The sequence below is a fragment of the Danaus plexippus genome (assembly GCF_018135715.1).
Source record: "Danaus plexippus chromosome 3 unlocalized genomic scaffold, MEX_DaPlex mxdp_30, whole genome shotgun sequence".
NCBI classification, from domain to species: domain Eukaryota; kingdom Metazoa; phylum Arthropoda; class Insecta; order Lepidoptera; family Nymphalidae; genus Danaus; species Danaus plexippus.
Window position 1 is genome coordinate 1,372,311 of NW_026869845.1, and position 23,266 is coordinate 1,395,576.

General features: G+C 43.7%; 1 long non-coding RNA gene across 1 annotated transcript; it reads right to left on the minus strand.

Moving 5' to 3' along the window:
• Nucleotides 1–5,903: 5,903 nt before the first annotated feature.
• LOC116766772 (uncharacterized) lies at nucleotides 5,904–6,894 on the minus strand. The gene is made up of 2 exons (XR_009753529.1): nucleotides 6,547–6,894; nucleotides 5,904–6,116 (listed from the first exon to the last, which is right to left on the minus strand). It is a non-coding gene; the product is annotated as an uncharacterized LOC116766772 (long non-coding RNA).
• Nucleotides 6,895–23,266: the final 16,372 nt, after the last annotated feature.

The following is a 23,266-nucleotide window of genomic DNA, read 5'->3' on the forward strand; positions in this document are numbered from 1 at the left end:
ATATCAGTGTAAAAACCAATAATAAAAATGTCCCACAGTATTATAGAAGAACTCTCACCTTTTTCTAATAAATATTCTCAATCTTAATATTACCTTAATATGGAGTATTTTTGTATAAAACGATATCTACTGATGGTATCTGCAACCTTATTAATTAAAGTGGCAATCTGTCCATCGAACTATCATTATCCACGTTATAACATTAATTTGGAGCTTTACTCCTTCCACTTCAGATTTTTTCTCCGCCTCGTATCCTTTAACTTGACATAACATTAGCCCTAGTCCCTTTAGCCTTTTTGCTTACCTGACTATTTTAAGGAGCTCCCTTTCATTTTTCGTTCCGAAAATGTTGAATATCGGATTAACAAACTCTAAATGGCTATCCTAAAATATCGTTTTTCGTTAAAATACAATCCGTATTGTTCAATATCTCATCGGGAGCATGAAGTTTAACGAAAACTAAATTTCGATGTTCGGCCATCTAAAACATCATTTGTTTGAATATGTGATTTAATATTAACTACAAATAACAAAAATGTATTTATTTTTTACTTTTCCTGATTCACTTCAGCTTCTAAACCGACTTGAATAGCATTCATTAAGAAATTTTAACGCATCCTTTTCGTCTCATCGTTACCATCATCCTTAAAGACTAAAACTATATCAATCCTTTTATGCTCTCATTGAAATATCCAGTTAAGGATGAAAACTTTTCTTTTCCTACTTTTGCAATTGTGGAGTCTTCTGACTAGAAGAAATATTCTGAATATAATTAATTAATATAAAATTATTCAAATCTTTTTTTAGTTCATATATTCAAAAATGTTTGACGGTTGGGTCACATACGTCCGTAACCTTCACCAGAAAAGTTTCTTTATACACACATGTTAAACGTACATCGTATCTGAATGTTCTCCATTCGGAATGAACCTGATTTGAATTCCATAATAAAGGATGTGGTTAAAAAATTTGTGATGAATTATTTTTTTACACCTCCTGACATACATATGAGCCTTCATGAATCCTAGCCATGGCAAACAGAATCCCTCTTAAAATCGTTTATTCCAAACATGCTTAAATGTTCTCGTTACAGAAATGTATGTGACCCAACATGCTTTACGATTTTGGTTCTTTTGTTATAACACAAAAAAGTAAAAAAAATCTCAACATTGATTAAAAAAGAAACTATCTATATACTAGAGCCTATTTATTTTTACGTATCGTCATGCTGAAAGGTAGTCAAATATTATTCTTATCAATAATATGTACATACTGTTTGTGGTTAAGCTAGGAACAAAGCATGGTTCTCGGAAACCTATACTATACGGTATTAATAAGTTTTACCCAATATTTCGGCTAATTTACAGCACCCTTTACATGAGTAGACGTTATGAAGTGAAATCATAGATTTCTTTATACTTAGCTATGACTGCGTGATCTGTAACTATGTATACTTGAAGGTGATTTTAAAATAAATATAAAAACCAGTTTTTTGAGATCCCCTTGCTCCATTATTACATAAAACCAGTATTCTAAATATAATAATAATATAAAAGTATATGAATAAAATCAACAAAATTGACAGGGAATAGGAGTGTCAGTGTAAATTAGAACATGTACTTAAATTTTTTATTTTTTATTTTAAGTAAGATGGTTATATACGTCTTGGACGATATATCTTTATAGATTTTGCAAGACATATATATGTGTAAATAGTAACCTACTAAACACTACAATTAGGGAATATAAATAAAACAAATTTATTTCTAGATCTCAATGTTCTATACCATGAAAGCGTAACTTTGTCCTTTGTTTGAAGAAATACTTTGATATCTCTATGAGCCTATTTTTTAAATGTGAATAGGTGTGCGTTTCAGGATTTTGTAAAAGGCATCTTTAAGTTCGACAACACTCATTCATTGACATTTTATCTCATATAAAAATCATAATCTACAATCGTCTTAAATATTTTACTTATAATACAAATATTATCGTCCTTAAGCCACTTCAGATTCAGATTTGAATCTTAATTTAAGTTATACAATGTAAATTATTTTTTTAAGTAGACATAAACCTTTATAAAGAGGACTCAAGAATAATATGACGACATTGCTGTCGTCATGGATTCGTGGTCGTCGTGGATTTTTTAAAATATAACACTTGTACGTTTAATTAAGGATAAAGTGATTAATATTTTAAAATACAAATTTTCTATTGAAGTTCAGTTAACAAACTGGACAAAACATAACAAAGGAATATTATGAAGCTGTTATTTAAAATGGTTACCAAAGTGCACGTACAATATGTCACTCCACTCCTATATTAGTATGATGAATAGTAGTCAAAATCTTGATATAAAGAGTGATGATAATATAAACGACGGAGAATTCAAGGTATGTTTTCATATAAATTATTTTCAATAAAATTCAACAAGGAAACTCATAATATTTTTTATTTTTTTATTTAAATGATTACTAGTTTTAGAGCAATTAAATTATTTAATCTACCGTTATGGTCACGTTATCGTGCTACAGGCGATGTCGCTGAACGGCATTCAGGCAGATTATGCATCACGACTCTTAGACAGGACGTTTTCTTCAAAATATCGCTTTGAGACAACCAATATTATAGCTATGCAAATGTTTCAAAGGCTGCATCTGACAACAATTGTTGGTAAGTGACCAAATTGTAAGAAAAGATTACATGAAGCTGGTCTTCATTCTCGCAGATCCCTTCGAGTTCCAGCTTTACGGCGTGGCAATCGCAGACGGAGACTATTGTGGGCTCGAGAACATTTCGCATGGAGTGACGAGCAATGGACCATGGTGCTTTTTTCTGATATGTCTCGGTTTAGATTTCATCCGGATTCACGAAGATTAAAGGTTTGGCTAGTCCTGGTAGACGAAGCCGTCTCCAGCATCCACAAGAAGTCCATTCATATAAAGGCGGCACTATTAGAGTTTGGGCTGGTATTCGTATCGGTGCGCAAACGGATCTCATTTGGATAAGAGGGAACATGAATCCACTGAAATACCGCAATGAGGTAGTGGAAGCTGCGATTATCCCACACAGGTACAAATAGGTCATGAGTCCTACTCATGCCGATAATGCCCGTGCCCATACAGCTGAGCTGTTATCAACTGTGCTTAGGGCACATGAAATCACGGTTATGGACTGGCCTGCTCAGCCCCTCGACATGAATCCCATTGAACACGTTTGGAACATATTACAACGAAGAGCTATGGTAATTTTTTCTCCAAATTTGATAACAAAGAACAACTTTTCCTGCACTAATTTCCTACATAAAATCCATATTGTACAAAGTAAAAATTACCCCCAAAAATAAAATCACAAAAAAATAAATTAAAAATCTTTAATGCATCTCTTTTTATGTATCGCAAGTATAACCATAATATAAACTTCAATTTCATATATAATGTTATAACAAAATATATACAGAATTTCATATAATAAGGTAAAAATGAAATATCCCTAGGCAATGTTGATGTGTGTAGGTTTTAAATGCTTACATGATGATGATATAATGAGATTTTTTATGATCAAAAGAGGCAAACGAGCAGACGACCTATCTGATGAAAAGAAGTCACCATCGCCCATGGAATTCTGCATTATAAGGGATGTTGCAGATGCGTTGCCGACTTTGTTTGTGGAGGAGCCACTTGAACCCATGTTCAGCTCTCCAGTAAATCCGACCCTACGGCAACGAGTGCGGTAATAGAAGGGGAACATTAGTACTATGTCAACAATTCCCCGGAATATGTCCCGTTGTACAGATAATAGAATACACAGAAGGAGCTCACGTCTCTTCGAAGGCTTAAGGATTGTAATCGTCTGTGATCATGGGCTCGTCGACAATGGGAACAGACCGATGTTATATTTCATATAGTCAAGTGGAAGAAAATTATACTGTGTGGGACACCGGACTAGAGGTGAGGTTAGTCCTCCATGTGGCTATGAACCTGGCTTTTCATAGTAGAAGGAAGTGTCCCGGTGTGAAGTACTGTCTCACTTTACTCAGTATCCCTAATTTTTTAGAGTCTAGTTTAAACTTATCCTCCAGATGTCTCCGAAATTAACATCATTGGTTATATCAACTCCAAGGATCCAATACTCTGATTGATCTTAAGAAGAATGTTCTGAAGTTTTTAGCTACAGTAAATGGGATCTTTTTAGTCGTAAACACACAAACTTTGTCTTCTTGGGATTAAATTGAACTAGATTCAGCTCACCCCATTTGGAAGTCCTGATCCAGGGAGGTCGCAATTTCAGACACAAGTTTATTTCTACTCTTTTCTACTTGTTTAGGAAGAATATTAACTCGGCCCATGTAGTAAACGTCACCAGTACTGTCATCTGTATAGCTCCGAATGTTGCTGGTTCACAGCATGTCGTTGATAATGTTGTTCTTAGCACTGAGCTTCCGGGCCGTGGCCTTGGCTACCCAGTTGCATAATTCCACGGGTAGTCCGTGTAAACGTTTTCCAAGTAACTAAATAAAGAATACATATTAAAATAACACCTATGCGCTGCCATATTAATTGTTAAATTATGATTAACATTATGTGGTTTTTACCTAGGTAGCACTGAAAATGTTTTTAAAAATAAAAAACTTTTATTGTTTTCGAAGTAATCTCCGTTCCCCTCTACTCTATTCGATAGAACCACTGATAATAGCAGTTGGCCCCTTCTTCCTTAGAGTCAGTCGCCTCTTCTATCGTATCATTTTCGTACGGTTTTACCGCATCTTCCGGGTTCTTACAGAGAGTACTAGTAGTCTCGATAGAAGTGCGCGATCTAGACCTGATCACGAATCACCAGGTACGTGATCCTGATCATTTAAAATGGTGGGCGTTAAAGTCGCCTAGGATCACTACCTCCGTTCTGGATACTGCTGGAGAACAAAATTTGTAGCCTCTTGGATGTGGTCCAAAAAAAACGGTAGACTACAGTGTTATCACTGTGGGACTGGTTTATGGGACCAATCGCTCATAGGTCACTCTGTTCGAGGCTGTCAAAATCTTCGCAACAAATATCCTCCTTCACATATAAGTAAACCCCGGCCAACGGTGTAGAAATAGGTGCTCAAGTCTATAACAAGGGTAATGCAGATACGATATATGTATTAACCCGGACACAACTACCAGATTTGATATTTGTGCATCGGTCGGAAATAACAAGGATTTGCTAGGTGGTGTTAGGACAAATTAGGTTCCGGTCCCTTACGTATCTACAGGCGGCCAGCGGTGAACTGTTCATCAAGTCTCCCTGGACCCCATGTGAATAAAACACGCTCAACACACGGACTTAGGCTAATGGCTACAGCACACAAAGACATTGCGCACATCAACATCCCATAGAGAAAGGGTGGGAAAAGGAACGACTCTTTCACTAATCACTAATCGTACGAAACGCAACCATAAAAGACTACTTCACGCCTACTGCGTGAGAGGGTGGTCTTTCCCCAGTCGAGCCACCCCGTGTTCAACCTGTCGTTGAATGACTACAGCTAGGCTCTACAACTATTTACTAGGAACATATTTGAAAAGATACAGATTATAAATAAATTATTACAATTGTTATTGAGTCATAATCCGAAGTGTTATGTTATGCCTTTTTTTCACTTCCCTTTTATTGATAAGGCCACCTTTATTGATCCTTTTAGATCGCCTTTTTAAGAGAACTTTAGTGCCGTAAGAAGTAACCTTGTATGATATAAAAGTAGAAAATATGGTATAACACTTAACATTTCTTTTTTCTCTGTACTAAAAACCAAGTTTTATATTTTCAGTCATGAAGTAAATAAACCACGAAGTAACCCTTAACGGTGCATTTATTTAATTAACTTCTTTCTTTTTTATCTTACATGTAGAAAAGTAGTTCTAACATGTTTTATTTTTTTAATTGAGTGCTTCAATCCGTTGAATGACTTCTTTAATATTTGAATTAATTGATGCAATTGCTACTTGCGCTACGTTGCGAATTGTGAGCTCAACAAACTTCATGATAACGTTGTCGAAGATCCTCATAAAGACACTAATGAATGGATTCAGCAACCAATCAAACAAATGTTGCCGCTCAAGCGGACTCGTAGACGCCTAAAATTAAAAGTTAAAAAATATATTAAAAGGAACAAAATGTTTTTTTTTTATCCAAACGTCGTCACAATCATCCATAAAATGTAGGGATAATAAACTTTTTGTTTCTATAATTTTTTCAGCGATTTTACATAGTCCTTTTAAAATCTCTATCTGTATTAACTGTGAAAATTCACAATACTGGTGAAAATATCATTAAGCGGTAACCCAAAGTTTTAAAAAGATGTTGTTTAACTGATACTCGAAACTTCGACATATACTCGTATGCAATTAAAGCAGGCAAGTGGAGAAAGTAATAACCCTAGAAAATAACCTGTACTCTTACTAACAAGATCGCGTACTACGTACATTATTATCAATAGTCTTCGTCTAATTATAATAGTTACTAATAGTCTTCGTCTAAAAATAATTATAGTTTTTTTAAACTCACCCAACATTACTAATAGAAAACTGTTGTAAATGTATTTCATCGTTATTGAAATCTATCAAAACATCGGCGACAGCGATAAATTATTCAGAGATCCCAACATTTGTCCAGTGGGTCCAAGGTTCATGACTTTTATAAGATAATTGTAGGACAACTGAAAAACATCAAAAGATTTTTGATTGATACCAAACCATTAAGAATAATGAATAAAGCAAATAATATATTTCTCTCATTTATTTATGTAATCGGTCGTTTTTTTCAAGATCATTCTTGATTATGCGCTTCCATTACTGATTATGAATGGCCAGTATAATATAACAAGTACGACATTGTATATAAATATTATATTCCCACCTTATATCAGAGAATCTAGTTGTACACGACACGTAAGGTTTTACCAATATAACTGACTATCTGGTCACCAGAACGTGAAACATTGTTATGCTGTGAATGTCCCTCTGTAAGTTTAACCAAGCACTGTAGGTTAATGATTGGTTTCTAAAACACAAAAGATTAAAAAAAAAAAAAAAATTGTTCTATTCGATACTTTTATATATATATAATGTTTATATATAGACATAATATATAACATATATCATCATTTATTTCTTTAACAGTTAACAATTGCCTTTTATAACGATTGCTATCCATAATATTATTAACAGTGATACATACATTTTTAAGTTCTAAAATATTATACTCACTACTTCAAAGCCTTCCTCGTATCTGGTAACCTTCCGGGGTTCAAGACCGTTTTTTTGTAAAAATGGTCCCAACATATTTTATTGTTTTATCGACATAATCATTGACTTTTGCAGTAAGAACTTGTCTGGATGGAAATCTTCATACTGTAATTTTGAGTTGGTATTTATAAGAGTTTTGTCCACAAAAAAAATATTACTATTCCGTAAATTAAACCTTTAGAGATACATTTTGACATGAGTAAATCACTTTAATAGTTCTCTTTACATTTAATCATACATAAGATTTTATAAGATAAATCGATTATGCACTACCCTTAAAAAAATTGGATTATTTTAAATTATCTGAAATATACTTTTTTTAAATTCAAAGATTCTTTTTAATACGTATATTTTTTTTTATCTTACCAAACATGAAATGAAGAGGATAATTATATCAAATTATAGTCGTTCGTTGGAATTATTATTAAAATTAAAGAAAAAAAAGTGACAACAATCACGAAAAATATATAGGCGAATCTCTAAATAAGCTTTATATTTAAGTCACTCTCGTCCTATATCAAGAAAAAGCAAAAATAAGCACTGAATTCGAAAAAAAATGGGAAACCATATAATATAAGGTTATTATGTGTTAAAAAGACCTTCTAGGCCCTTGATCGCTTGGCCTTCGTATCAATTTGCTTCAGCTCCAACACCCAAGCAAATGAAAAAAATGCCGATATAGTCGAGCCCGCATTTTAGTAGCAACGAAAATAATTACTAAATTTTTAATTATTTACCTGACTTTATAAAATACTTCAAGTATCTGATTATTGATAAAAAAAACTAATCGTACACATGTGTGATAAAAATCTTTCTAATTTAAAAAGAGATAGCATCTCACATATAATGAACACATTTCAAAACATTTGAATATATACAATAATTACAAGATTACGAATATTTATTAATGAAACTTAGTTTTGTCTATTTATCTAGTTCTATATATCCATAAGTCTTCACATGTCATTGAAATCATTCTTAAATTATGAACTTTAGTTGACTTCAGGAAAGATTTCTTAAATAATATTAAAAATATATGATGAACAACCCTGCCTCTTTTAACAATCAGTTCTTTATTGATGTGAGAAGTTGACAATTTGAAAATAATAATAATTATTATTATGATAGTTATACTTGGTTATACTTTTAGAAAAAGTTTTTTGTGGGGTAACGATTCATTTGTAAATTTTTCAGAATGAAAAGGAATTTTCTAGAATTCTTGTATCAGTTCAGTAAGACAATTAATTACCAACCATACATATCTATTATAATCTGGTATCATAGATGCCAACTGTGATAAAAATATAATCAGTTTCATTGCTCTTTACTAGTTACTTCTAGATGATTATTATGACCTATTTGATAGTGGAATTTTTGCATAAACTTCACCTTGCAAAGGAAGAAACAACTAACTATCACCATTTATAGTTTTCCTGTATAATCGATTATTTTTAATTTTATAATTATTAACATCAGTACAAGCTTTTTTTTTTTTTGATGACGCAGGGAAACTCTTTTTACGAGCTGTCTCACCGGCTCGGTGGGGCCGGAGAGGATGTGTGAGACTCGACTAGGCAGGTCCCTACTCACTAAAACCACTATAGACCACTGCGAAAGCCATCGGCCGCTATGTTGGTGCACCCGGATCGGATCAGCGACAGGGCACCCAGCGACTGGCGGTCCTGGCAAAGACCGGACTTACTCCCTCGGAGGAGAAAGGAGGCGACCGGCAATTAGGATCGCCCCCGACGACGGCCGGCTTTCACAGGGGCCGGGTTACCAGGAGCCCGACCCAGCCCGGGGCGCAGGGGCGCTATTGGAGGGGGCGTTGATATGACCCCCGGGCCGCCCCGTCCGTCGTCTGCGGAGGGAGGGTGCATCAGCCGCAACCTCCCGTTCCCGCTCAGATGCCTCCTTCGTGTACATGACCGTCTCGCAGAAGGAGGACACCGCCATCCGGACCTGTCACTCTCGAGCATTTCTCCGCGACACTCGAAAGCGACAAGCCCACTCCGCCGAGTGCCGCCACAAGGTCTTGGCGCTGCGCAGCCCATCTCGGGCACACCTCGAGGTGTGCTGGGCTGAGTCCACCGCAGCGCCGCACTCATGGCAGCCTCCTTCCGGCTCTCTCCTGGCCACCCGACACAAGTAGTCACCGACGCAGCCGTGCCCGGTGAAAACCTGCGTCAGACGGAAAGTGAGGGGCTTGCGTTTCCGCCTCATCCAACGGTCTAGGACCGGCCGGAGCGCAGCCGTTGTACGTTTACCGTACGGCTGGCCCGCCAGGTCCTCCCCCCACTCCCGCATAAGGCGCGACTCCTGCCGGCGAACCGCCCGGATCTCCTCTGTCGAAGGGTCTCCTCTCCGAGCCCTCCTACCCGAGACGTAAGAGAACACCTCGGCGAGAACCGACGCCACAAGATCCCAATGCGGATCGCTGGCAAGAGCCGTCGCTGCGGCCCAGGAGACCGTACGGTACCCCCTAAACCACCCTACCGCGGGCGCCCTTTGCGCCGAGCGCAGAAGGGCCTTGACCCCGCGGCTCATCGGGCGATCAGCCCAAACGGGAGCACCGTACGTGGCTATACTCCGACAGACCCCAGAGTATAGCCGCCTGCAAGCTGCGCTGGACCTACGAGGTTCGGGAGGAATTTCCCCAGCGCACCTGCCGTCCTCCTGACCTTCCGCCCCAACTCTCTGAAAGGGGCACGAAGGTCTACCCTCCGTCAAGGGTGAGCCCCAGATATTTCATGGTAGGGCTCACCCTGACCCTCCCTCCTCCTATGAGGAGGGTGGCACCGGCGGGGGTCCTTTCCGCCCAGTTCCGCGGAAGAGGAGGGCTTCGGTCTTGTCGATTCTGACCCGAAGCCCAACTTCTCTATGCGGCTGACCACGAGCTCAGTTCCGACCTCGGCCAGCCGCGCCGCCTCCTTGTAGCTCCGTCCCCGGATAAGACGAGGGTGTCATCAGCGTAGCATATGACACCCATCCCGGGGAGGAGGCGGCTCCGCAGGACCAGTCATACCCGACGTTCCACAGGACAGATCCCACTACCGAACCCTGTGGAACGCCGTTGTCGACTGTCCACCACTCTATGGACCCCCTTCGGTTCTCGACTGCCACCCTCCTCTGGGAGAGGTAGCTGCCTAACAGCCTCCTCAGATACAGGGGCACTCCGAAGTATACGAGTGCCGCCTGTATCACGCTGTGTGGAGGCTGTTGAAGGCGTTGGCGATGTCCAGCGACACCGCCAACACTACCTCTCCTCTGCGTTCCGCCTCTTCCGTCACTGCCCTCAGGCGTTTGAGGGCATCAACGGTCGACCGGTGGGCTCGGAACCCGAACTGGGACTCTGAAAGTCCCGGTCCCGAGCCTTCCTCCAGATGCCGAACGAGACGGGTGGCTATAATCTTCTCAAAAGCCTTTCCGCCTCGTTCAGCACAACCACCGGTCGCACCGCAGAAGCCGAGTCCGGAGGCCGGCTGCCTTTCGGAAGTAGGCATAGCCGGCCTTCCTTCCAGGCCCTCGGGAACTGCTCGGACCTCAGACAGAGGTCGAACACTGAGCTCCCCGAGGGCTCCTCTGCGGGAGAGAGGCGCCAGACCCTCCCGTGCACCCCGTCCGGACCCGGTGCGCTTTCTTACTCTGGAGGCGAGCCAAAATCGCCTCCGTGACGGTGGGCGGAACGCAGTCGCCCTTTCCAGCGTCTGCCGAGCCATTCTGGGGGGTTGTGAATCCGCCGGGGCGTCGGGAAGAGTTCCTCGACGATCCCTCTCAGAACAGTCGGCTGGAGCACCTCCGTGATGGGGGCCGATGGGCGCAGATTTTGTTCCGCGCCGCTTGTACGGTCGGCCCCAGGGTCTCGATCGAGCCCTCCACCAGCTCCAGCCAGGCTGCCTCCTTGGCTCGGCAGATGGCCTGCTGCAGGATCAACTTTTTCGCCACGTAGACCCTGTACAGCGGCCATCCGCTCCTCGTCCTGGGGTCGGCGTCGCCTTGCTGCGGGTGTTGCCCTCCTGGCCCCGTTGCAGGCGACCCGGAGGTCGGAAATGTGGTCCGACCACCAGTATACGGCACCCGCGGGGGTGGACGTCCAACGGGGGCATCGCCGCTCTGCAGACGTATGGAGACGTCCCAAAGCGACTAGCCCCCTCGTCCACCCCCAACTCCGCACTCCCCGGGAGACTCCAGCGGCCGACAACGGCCGTTCCTCAGCCAGTTCCGGTTGAGCCTTGATAGGGCCCAACGCGAAAACCGACTTCTCTCCCGGGACGACGAGGAACTCGACGCTAGACTCCGGCGACCGGCAGGAGTGGCAGACACTTCGAAAGTATGTAGCGGTGGTCCGAAAGCGTCTCCACTCTGCCTCAACCCCTCCACCCCTCCACTCTGCGTGCGATTGGTCGGAGTGGCGATGGAGACGTCCACCACTGAACCCCAACCGTCGCACGCACTGCTGAACTGTCCCCGTGTTCAGTAGGGACAGTCCGGCAGTTAGCGCCCATTCCTCCAGCTCCCTTCTCTGGATGTTGTGAGGGGTTTCCCACGCCGTGGACTTGGCGTTGAGGTCCCCCATCACAACCACCTGGAGAGGCGCTAACTGCTACCACCGGCCCGAGAGAGTCGAGAAATCTCTCAAAGGCCGGCAGGTCGCGGTTCGGAGAGAAAATACCCCCGACTATGGCAATCTCCCCCCGAACCGCCGCCACATACCCGTGGCCCTCGCCTTGACTGCTAGGGGGGCACGGCGCCCGGCCGCGTGACGATCGCCACGGAGCCGCCCGTGTCTCCCGCCAATGAGGTTGGGGCAGGGACATAGTACGCTTCCCGCGGTGGGGCGTCACCCGCTTGGATCAAGGAGCCGCCAAGGAGGCGGCCTTCGTCAGGACTGGCTCACGCCACGAGTCAACGTCCAGGATGTGGACGCCGCAGCAGCAACTAAGGGTCTCCTTGACCGAGGTGTGCAATTCCAGCATGCCTCGGTCCCAGCGTCCGCCTCCTCGCCGCGCCCGTATATTGGTGGTCGGAGGAGTTGGCCGCTCTCCGGACCGCCTGTGTGGCGGCCAGGCGAGATTTCACAAGGAGCCGCAGCGGCGTCCTCGTGATCTCGCCAACGAGGATCGTCTCTACGCATCATACGTAGAGGCGAAGACCGTCTTCAAGGCGAGTCTCGCCGCCGCTCCAGACCGCGCGAGGTCGAAAATGTTGGAGGATCTCGACAGCGATCCTTTTGGTAGACCGTACAAGGCGGCACGAACAAGCTGCGCCCGTACGGTCCCCAGTTGCCGAGACCCTCGAGCCGACGCTGCTGACTGGGGTGGTGCAGTCCCTGTTCCCCGAGGGGACAGCTTCACCCCTCCGGCAATGAGTCCTCCGCAGGGTGCGGCTCCGACGGTGGATGAGGTCCCTCCTGTTACGGAGGAGGAGTTAAAAGAGGCAGTCGCCTGCCTCCGTAGTAAGAAGACGGCCCCAGGGCCGGATGGCATGCCGCCGGACGCTCACATTTATGTGGCGGCGGTCGTCCCATCGGGGTGCAGGCCCAGATGAAATATCTGGGCCTGATACTCGACAGCAGGTGGCGCTTCGGCCCTCATTTTAGCGGGCTATCGAAGCGCCTGCTGAAGACCGCGGGAGCCCTTTCCTGGCTCCTCCAAACATCGGGGGACCAGGAATCGATGCGGCGACTATATGCCGGCATCTTGAAGAGTATGGCCCTTTACGGTGCCACAATTTGGGCAGACTCCCTCCATAGGAGGGAGAATGCAGCCGCCTCCGAAGGTCCCAAGGACCATTGCACAGCGGGTCGCGATGGCTTAACGCACGGTTAGCCTCGCGGCGGCGTGCGCTCTGGCGGGCACTCCCCTTGGGAGCTCGAAGCGTGGGTGCTCGCCAGAGTCTACGAATGGGGCGGCGGAACAACGGGCGCTAGGCCAGCGCCCCGGCGGGTCAGAGGGGAGGCCGTTCGTGAGGAGGCGCGGGACGCGGTCGTCCAACATTGACGGAGGATTCACCACCGCAACATTCGGCCGAAGGACGCTGGACGCGATCGGGCCCGTCCTTAAGAATTGGCTCGAACGGCACACGGCTCCCTCTCCTTCCGTCTGGTCCAGGTGCTGTCCGGGCATGGCTGCTTCGGATCGTACCTGCACCGGATCGGGAGGGAGGAGTCCCCGTCGTGACCAGTGGGGGGCTGCGGTGGACACGGCAGAGCACACCCTAGAGGTGTGTCCGTCGTGGGCCGAGTCCCGCCGTGCGTTGGTGGCAGCTGTCGGTAACGACCTCTCGCTCCCTGGTGGGATCATCGCCATGCTAGGGAGCGAGGAGGCGTGAGCTGCGGTAGCCTCCTTCTGCGAGGACGTAATGTCACAGAAGGAGGCGGCGGAACGAGAGCGGTAGGACGATCCCTCGCGCCAGCGCTCCGCAGAAGAAGAAGGGGCGGAAGGCGGCGCACACAGCGTCCACCTTCACCCGCCTCTAGGGGTGTGCGGCGGGCAGCCAGCGCGGGGGCGCTGCCGCCTGCATCACAGCGCACACCTCTAGCGATGGCCAGATACGGCCGTGCGCTCCGGCCACAACAAAGCCTCCCCCACCCGGGGGGCGTGAGGGGTCTGCCACAAGGCGGGCAATCGCCGGCGAGGGGCTGGATGCAAACCGGATTCCCAGCTCCCCGTCAGTCAGGCGAGGTCGGAGCGCCACTGGGTTATTTTAGTGGGTATACCGGGAACCTTTTCCCGGGGAGTCCCACATACCCCTCTCCGTCCCCCGACGGAAGGGGATGAGTAGGCATTTTTTCCCAGTGCGCCAAAAAAAAAAAAAAAAAAAGGGACATAGTACGGCTCCGCTATGACCGCCACGTCAACGGCCCACTCCACCATGGACTGCAGGAAGAGGTCCTGAGCCCCAGCGGCGTGGTTCCCGTTGGCCTGCAGGAAACTGAGATGTCCGCCATTATTCGGACATCTCAGCTCCCGACGCCTGCCTCGAAACCCCCGTCCTTTGTGGCTGGGCCGGAAGTTTCCCACGGGTGGACGGGGAGCGGCACGAATGACCCCCCATCACATGGTCCGCCGGCTTGCTCGCGTCCGCGCACACAGCGCAGCGCGGTGACGCGGAGCACTGGGCGGACTTGTGGCCCTCCTTGCCGCAACGGTAGCACAAACCGCTGCGGTCTTTAGGACTGGGGCACGCGGCTGCGACGTGTCCCATTCCAAGCACTTGAAGCAGTGCTTGGGTCGTGCCTCCATGTAGGAAAGCCACAACTGGCTCCACCCTACCGAGATACCGCCCAGCTGCAGCAGCTTTTTGGCCGCCATAGCTGGCACCTCCAGCAGGGCAGAGCCTGTGCCGCGAAGCCCAGGTCACCTGCGCACCCTGACCTGGGCCTCGGTGCAGCCCCCCTCTTGCGCGACTGCGGCTATCAGCCGGTCCGCCGTCGTCACATCGTTGAGGCCCGTGACCCTCACGTCCGTGAACTTCACGGGCCTCGACACCACCACCTCCTCCGCCAGTGCGGACTTCAGCTTTGCGGCCAAAGCGTCGGCTTTGTCCGCACTGGTGGAGCCGGGCACCTCAATGATGCGGGTCCCTGTTGCCGTTGAACGGATCCTCAGGGGCCCTATGCCCAGCTCATTGGTGTCTACCTCCTTTCGGCCCTCAGGTGGACTGAAAGATACGACGCTCCTTGGCCGCTGCTTCAGGCCGTAACTTTAGCATTACGGCCTGTGAGCGCGGGAGCGTCACTTTTTAGGGCCTCCTTAGGGCCCGCCTTCTTCTTTTGCTGTGGCGCCGATGTCTTGGCACAGCACTACTTCCTTCTTCTTAGGGGCCTTGCGGCGAACCAACTCCGTCCATCCCGCCTTGGCCCCATTTCCCGCAGCAACCGGGTCGGCCCTACCACTTGATGTGGATGGACCGAACGAGGTCCAGACAACCTCCTTCTCCCTTTGCCTTATTGGCCTTCCCTTTGGAAGGCGCAGGGAGGGAAGGGTAATCCGCCTCTGAGATCACCGGCGCCGAAGGCGCCAGTGACGGGACCGTCTTACCGGCCTCCCTTTGCACCGCAGCACGGCGGATCGCCACTCTGGCGGCCACGGCGACGGCGAATTGTCACCCGTCAGGGGAGGACGGATGACCTCTTCCCGCTTGAGCCGGGACTCCAATGCAGCCAGCCGTCCATCCACCAGGTTGCCCACCAACCTGGCGATGTTGGCCTCCATCTCCTGGAACTTGTCCCGGCTGCTTTGGCCGTCAGTAGCCGCCTGTACCGCCGCCACCTTTCCCGGCGCATCTCCTCGAACTGTTGGCGGTGTGCGCGCACTTCTTCTTTGAGGCCCGCATTCTCCCTCTGGAGCCGACTAATGTCAGCTCTGAGACGGCGGGTCTCTTCTGCCTCAGTGCGCGCACCAGCACGTCGAGGACATCCCTTACGAAGGTGGAGGCCTTCATGATTTTGGAAGAGTACCGCTTTCAGGTTGGTACTCTTCCTACCAGACCTTGATAAGATCGAGGCTCTTCTCCGCCTCGATCATCATCGCCTCTGCCCCCATCGATCCCAAATCTAAAGGGACCTCCTTTCCCTTCCCCTTTGCCTTCTTTCCCCCGACCCTCTCCTTTCCCAAACTCTTTCAAGGCAGGTGTCGAAGGCGGACTCCGACTCCTCCTCTTCCCGCTGGCGCAGGTATTTCCGGGCTCTAGCAAGGCCGCCACCGCGGCCCCGCTTCCCACCATATCCAACCCTCGAACTACGCCACCCCCCGTTTCGGTGTCGGAGCCAGACACCTCCGAAAAGAGGCGCTTGGCACCCAACTCCGATTCTGGGCGCGACGACATCGGGTCGTCAACTCCAAAACACTCATCCATTAAAATGCCCGGCTTTCCCCCCCGGGCAAACCCCCACCATCATCCTCCCTATCACTCATCTTATCACACCTCAAACAACCAAAAACACACCTCAACACAATCCAAAACACAAAGAAACAGTTGTATCACGACGTCCGTACCCTGCCAGTACTAAAGGGTTTTCCATTAAGGGCGCTTGATCTTTGAAATGCAAAAAAAAATACAGTAGGAAAGATATTTGCGAAATTTTTTTTTTTTGGAAGGTCTATCGACCCCATTATGTATGAATATGACATCATTCAAATGACCGCCACGGCTTCGGTTGGTAGCGCGCACACGAAAGGTCCAATTTTCGATGCCTCTGGCGCACAAATCGGGCTGTATTTGATCGATGGCGTGGCGTATGTTAACTTTGAGGGCATCGGTGGTTTGCGGCTTGTTGGCATAGACCTGCGACTTAAGAAAACCCCACAAGAAAAAGTCCAGCGGGTCAAATCGCACGATCTCGGTGGCCAGTTCACGTCGCCTCCGCGCGAGATGACCATGTCCAGAAATTGCTCGTGCAGAACTTCCATCGTAGCGTGTGCTGTGTGGCACGTAGCGCCGTCCTGTTGAAACCACATGTGTCCAGATCCATATTCTCGATTTCAGGCCAAAAGAAGTTGGTTATCATCGACCGGTATCGCTCACCATTGACGGTGACGGCCACACCATTATCGTTTTCGAAAAAAATACGGACCAATCACGCCTCCGGCCCAAAATCCGCACCAAACAGTCACTTTCTGCGGGTGCATTGCCACTTGGTGAACCTCGTGTGGATTGGTCTCGTCCCAAATACGGCAATTTTGCTTGTTGACATAGCCATTCATCCAAAAATGCGCCTCGTCGCTGAAGATGATTTTTTTGCCAAAATCGGCGTCAACTTCCAACTGCTCTAATGCCCAGTCAGCGAACACACGGCGCTGTCTATGGTCATTAACCTTGAGCTCTTGGGTCAGCTGGATCTTGTACGGGTGCAGGCTCAAGTCACAACGCAAAATTCGCCAAGTTGTCGTCTGCGAAAGGCCGAGTTCCTGTGCGCGACGCGGAATTGACTGCCGCGGGTTTTCGAGGACACTGTCGCGCACAGCGGCGATATTCTCGGCAGATCTCGCTTTACGTTGACGCACGGGAACCGGCTGATTGTTAACTGACCCGGTTGACTCGAATTTGTCCACCAATCGACGGATAGTCGACTCGGCAGGACGATCATCGCGACCGTAAAACGGGCGAAGTGCGCGGAACGTTGCTCGAACTGAAGACCCATTTCATAAAACAATTTTATGATTTGCACGTGCTGCTCGACACTGTAACCTGCCATGGTGGTTTGGGAGGACGGAATGAATATAACACACTGCATTTGACAGCTGTCACTCAAACAACATGGCCGCAATCAGCTGTCAAAGTTCAAGCGTCCCTATTGGAAAACCCCATAGCTTGACCTTCTCGTAATTGCTTTATTATTCTATTTAATTTATCATCTTGCAGCTGAATACTCAAATACCAGTCATCAGCAGATATCATATTTATATTACTATCGAACTCTTGAGAATACCGAATGTGTTTTGTTGACTTAGTTTCACCTATTATCGGATTGCGACTGAGAGCATCAACATGCTTCATACGTTCTCCCGGTCTATATTCGATCTTAATATCGTATTCCTGGATCGTAAGCCACCACCTTGTTATACGAGGGATTAAATCCTTTTTGAGCAATGTATACCTTACAGCTGAACAATCGGTAACAACTTTAATAATTGTCCATAAACATATATACGAAATTTTTTAAAGAATCAACGACAACTAACGTCTCAAATTCCTAACTATGATACATACTTTCTTCGAGAGAAGTAACTCGACTATAATAAAACACTGGTTTTAATTCGCCATCCGTTTGGAGTTGGAATAAAATTCCGGCTACCCCTATTTTACTTGCGTCTATATGTATCTCACAAGGTAGTTTAGGGTCGTATAAAGCCAACACAGGGCGGGAACATAACCTTTTTTTTAATAAATCGAAACAATAATCATGTTTACTATACCAGATCCATTCAGATTTCTTTATTGTTAGATTTGTCAACGGCTTCGCTGTGATTGCAAATTTATTAATGAACTTTCTGAAGTAACTACACAGTCCTAAAAATTGTCGTAATTAATGTAGATTATTTGGCTTAGAGAAATTCTCCACTGCGTGTATTTTATGATTTACGGGCATAAAACCCTCCGAACTAATCTCATAAACCACAAATGAAACTTTTGTTTTAAGAAATAAACACTTTTTAAGGTTTAATTTTAAATCTGCTTTACGCAACTGAGATACATAGTACCTTTTCTAATAAATTTAAACCAATAGATACGCTTGAAGTAGATAGTAACATGTCATCCATAAAAGTTACAATTTCATCACTACCCACAAGTTTCACTAATTTTTGGATTACCCTCATGAAAACTGACGGGGCATTGGCTAACCCGAATGGTACCCTCAAATATTCATAAAAACCATCAGGAGTACTGAATGCCGATTTATGGATAGAATCTGCTCTAATTGATAAATGATGGTAGCCAGAACATAAGTCTAAATTTGTAAAATATTGTTTACCCGACAACTTGGTTAATTGGTCATCTATATGAGGCATAGGGAATCTGTCTTTAATAGTAATCCTCTTTAACTTCCTGTAATCAACACACAATCTATAATCGCCATTTTTTTCGTACTAATATAATCGGAGATGCGTATTGGGAATTTGATTCTCTAATAATACTCCCTTTTGTTAAATAATTTACCATTGTCTTTACAACTTCGCTTTCCGTAAGCGCTAATCTATACGGCTTTCGAACTACCGGTTTGTTTGTTTCGAGCTCTATAGCCATTTCACCTAAATTTGTACACCCTATGTCGCCAATATTTTTTAGCAAAACAATCCCCATACGGCTTTAAAAGATTAACTAACGTTACTTGATCATTATTCACGATATCACCGACATCAATATTTTCAAGTTCCTCCTCCTCCTCTCCTCAAAGTAAAACAGTGTGATCTCACCTCTGGGTCCGATATGCACTTTTCAGCTCGGGTGATCGTTGTTCCTTTTTTTTCCAAACAATGGCACGGGAACCAATGTTGCAGATTTTTATGAAGCCGTTCTCATTTCGTTGCACGGAGCTGGCTACGGCATATACTACGTTACCCATGCTAAACTGCCTGGGCCTCGTACAATAATCTCCGCAATCGGCGTCACGTATGGTAACTTGAACCAAGTTATCCCCAATCGGTACAGAAGTGTCTTCGACTAATTCATCATCATCATCACACACGTCGATATTATACAAGTCATTGGGGTAGTTGTTGCCCGTGATAAGTGAGCGCCAAACTGTGACACTTTTAGCGTTGTGTCATTTTGATTTATAACGGTGGCCTATTATAAGAGCAATATCACCCAAATCGACGTTTGTTACTACAGCAGATGTTTTGAAGTGTACCTCGTCGATTGATAATTCACACTGTACCTCTCCTCATGCTCGAACCGAATCACCGTTAGATCCTATTAACACTGTATTTGTAGGCATTAGTTTGAGTTTAAGGGCATCAGATCATCTCTTGAATAGTATATTAAGCTCGCTACCAGTATCTAAATAAGCCTTGATAAAAACCTCATTTACCCTCACTGTTTTCTTATACACATCATTCAACTGTGATATCAATTGAACTTTCCTAACAGGATTTGGTTCTCCTTCTGATGAATTACACATGTTCGCCAAGTGACCTAGTTTACCACACTGAAACACTTTCGCTTATCGGGTAATTTACATGTTGTAGCCACGTGCCCTGTTTCTTTACAGCGATAACATATCGGTGATATTTTTGAATAAACATCCTTCTGCATGTGATGTGTCGAGGTCCTTCTGGATGTGTTGCTCTTGGTATATTATTTGATTTAGAGGATGGATATGAATCAAAAGCTGACAAAAATCCTTCATATAACTCATCCGGAGTAGAACACTGAAAAGCTTGGGCGTTAGCACGTAGTTCATTACGTAATCCTCGTACAAAACAAGATACCGAAGCCTGGTCACTTAAATGACATCTATAACACATGGCTAACTTCTCTTGAAAATATTTGGTCATAGATTCTGATGACATTTTCTTTCGCGCCATTAATTCATCTAATAAAGAGGCGTAGTCATGGTAACGCGGAAGAGCTCTAATAATCACGGATTTCCATTCTTCCCGTGTATATTCATAAGAATCTAATCTATTTAACCAAATTCTAGCTTGTCCTTGCAACTTTGATTGTAGAATAAATGATTTAGTCTCATTGTTGAAACAGTAAATGATATTATGATAGTATAAATCACGGTTGTCTGGATCAAAACCGGGAATCAATTTTCGAATTTTGTAATTTTGTTGTTTTTAATTGTAATTCTTGCTGATTATAATTTAAAATTCTTTAACTGCTTCACTAACTTTTTTATTGATCAATGATTTAAATTACGGAGAATAGTTGTCACTTACTTGAACATTTTTACTCTTTTTTGATCTTCTTCTTCATCCTGGCAATTATCCCAGCATTAGCCAGGGTCTGCCTTCTGCTTACTCTTTTTTGATGTTACGTAATATCCTTGATGCCCTCCGGATCTCCTGTTTTTTATACCTTTTTTTTAGGTAATCCCACTTCTGACTATTATAATATTTACAAATAACAACTGACTTTTTAAAGAAAATAATTAAAACAGTACGTCTTCTTGGTACATCACTTGTTTATTCCAATTTTCACAAAATAATGAATAATTACATCCAAAAAGGTTCTTTAAATAATCTCTTCTCCCTCTCTCCTCCTCTCCTCACCACACCTCTCTCCTCCTCGATACATCACACCACTCCACAACTTTCCCGCCGCCAACTCACCCCTTAATCAATACAGCTCCTCTTATTTTGTTACATTATATGAAATAAGGATGTTTAAGTTGTTAACTTTCTATTGAGGTTGCCTCTTTTTAACTCGCTTTTATTAGCTTCACCTGTATGTTTGTATGTTTGTATGTTTGTATGTTGTATGTTTGTATGTTTGTATGTTTGTATGTTTGTATGTTGTATGTTTGTATGTTTGTATGTTGTATGTTGTATGTTTGTATGTTTGTATGTTTGTATGTTGTATGTTGTATGTTTGTATGTTTGTTTGTAACCGACTCCTTTGAGCTCGATTTTGCCATACTTTGACCGATCAGATTTAATTGAAACTTTGCACACCTGTCAAAGACCGATGACAATGCAATAATTCGATTAAAAAAATCCGATTATCCCAATTAGATTCGCCAGGATTAATTATTCCTTTCCGCGTCCTTTGCATGCGAGTAAGAGAGATAGAGCTAGTGTGCGAACTACGCATGCGTAGGTTATAACTACACATTAATGTCTGGCCCGGTTCATGTTCTTAAAAATAATAGTTTAAAAAACTAAAAAAATCACGCTTTTATGGAAAACCCAACGAAAAATTCAACTAAAAAATGTAAAATAAATAATAGTTAAAAAAAACACGCTTTTATAAAAGATCCAACTAAAAAACAGAAAATAAAATTTAATAAATTTAGATTAAGAATGGTGTAAATAAAAAATAAATGTACATTATTGTTAAAAAGCGTGGGGTGCATAGTGTCAATAGTTATAAACATTTAATTGACAGATGAGTAGAATGATCTTTACTTTGATAATATCATAAAGAGGCACTGTAAATGCACCCCACGCTTTTTTACAATAATGTACATTTATTTTTTATTTACACTGTTCTTAATCTAAATTTATTAAATTTTATTGTCTGTTTTTAGTTGGATTTTTATAAAAGCGTGTTTTTTAGTTTTTTTAAATTATTATTTATACTTTATGGTACTAAACTAGAAGAGTATAGGTACAATAAAAATAGAGAAAAAAGAACACAAATTAGGTATATGCAAAGGCAGTAAGTACATTGCTGTAAGTAGTAAAAAGTATATATAAATAAATACATTAAATATAAAAACAAACTTACATGATGGTCAGGAAAAAAAAAGCAGGATTATTATATAAACTAATGTATTATTATATTAGCAATACTGGGACATGGACCATAAACATTTTGTTTAACTAGGGCCGTCTAAAAAAAAAGAAACTGAGTAAAAAGTGTTTCTGTTTATATATTTGGTGATATTTAATTAGCGTTTGTAACTCATATTGATATGAAATGATACTTAATCTATGAATAAGAAATGACTGTAAAGATTTTACACTTTGTAAAAACTAACCAGCTTACGAATCTAACAGCTTATCTACCAGCAGTAGAATTAAAGTATGTTTAACAGCCAGCTATTCTAGTCTAGGATAACGTAGCACAAAAAAAGTAACTCGTAAAGTTTCTATTACATGGCAATTGAAGCAAGCAACTTTTTAAATTATTTTATTACTGACAGGCCCGAGCTTGAATGTCATTCCATCTGTTAATAGATTGTAATAACGTTGTAGATGGTGAAATATATCTCAATAACAGCCTATTCACTCTAGCCTTAAAACCATATAAATTCAATTAAACTGGATATCTTCAACTGGATTTTTGCTTTCCGTAACTTGTGGAAACACTAAAATATTTATTTGTTAAATTGATAACATTGAGTTGGAACCGGACTGTACACTTTAAATATTTTCAGAAATAAAACTATCTTGATGTAAAATTACACGAACTGTTAAACTTTATTCCTTCGACTGTCCATCAGGTTAGGATGGTTAGATAACTAGTTACAAATTAAACACTTACATAGATATGACACATAAAAATGTACATAAAATTTAAATAAACATATGTGCATACAGAACTATATATACATGATGAGATCTAAGATTTTCGCGAGTATTCATTTAAATGAAACTAGTATTATTCGGATTTACTACGCGGATTTTATTATTTAAAAACTACATAATCCCGACGTTTCGGTTACTTTGCAGCAACCGTGATCACGGGCAGACGAGGTGTACCGAAACGTCGGGATTATGTAGTTTTTAAATAATAAAATCCGCGTAGTAAATCCGAATAATACTAGTTTTATCTATATATACATGATTTATATGTCAATAAATATA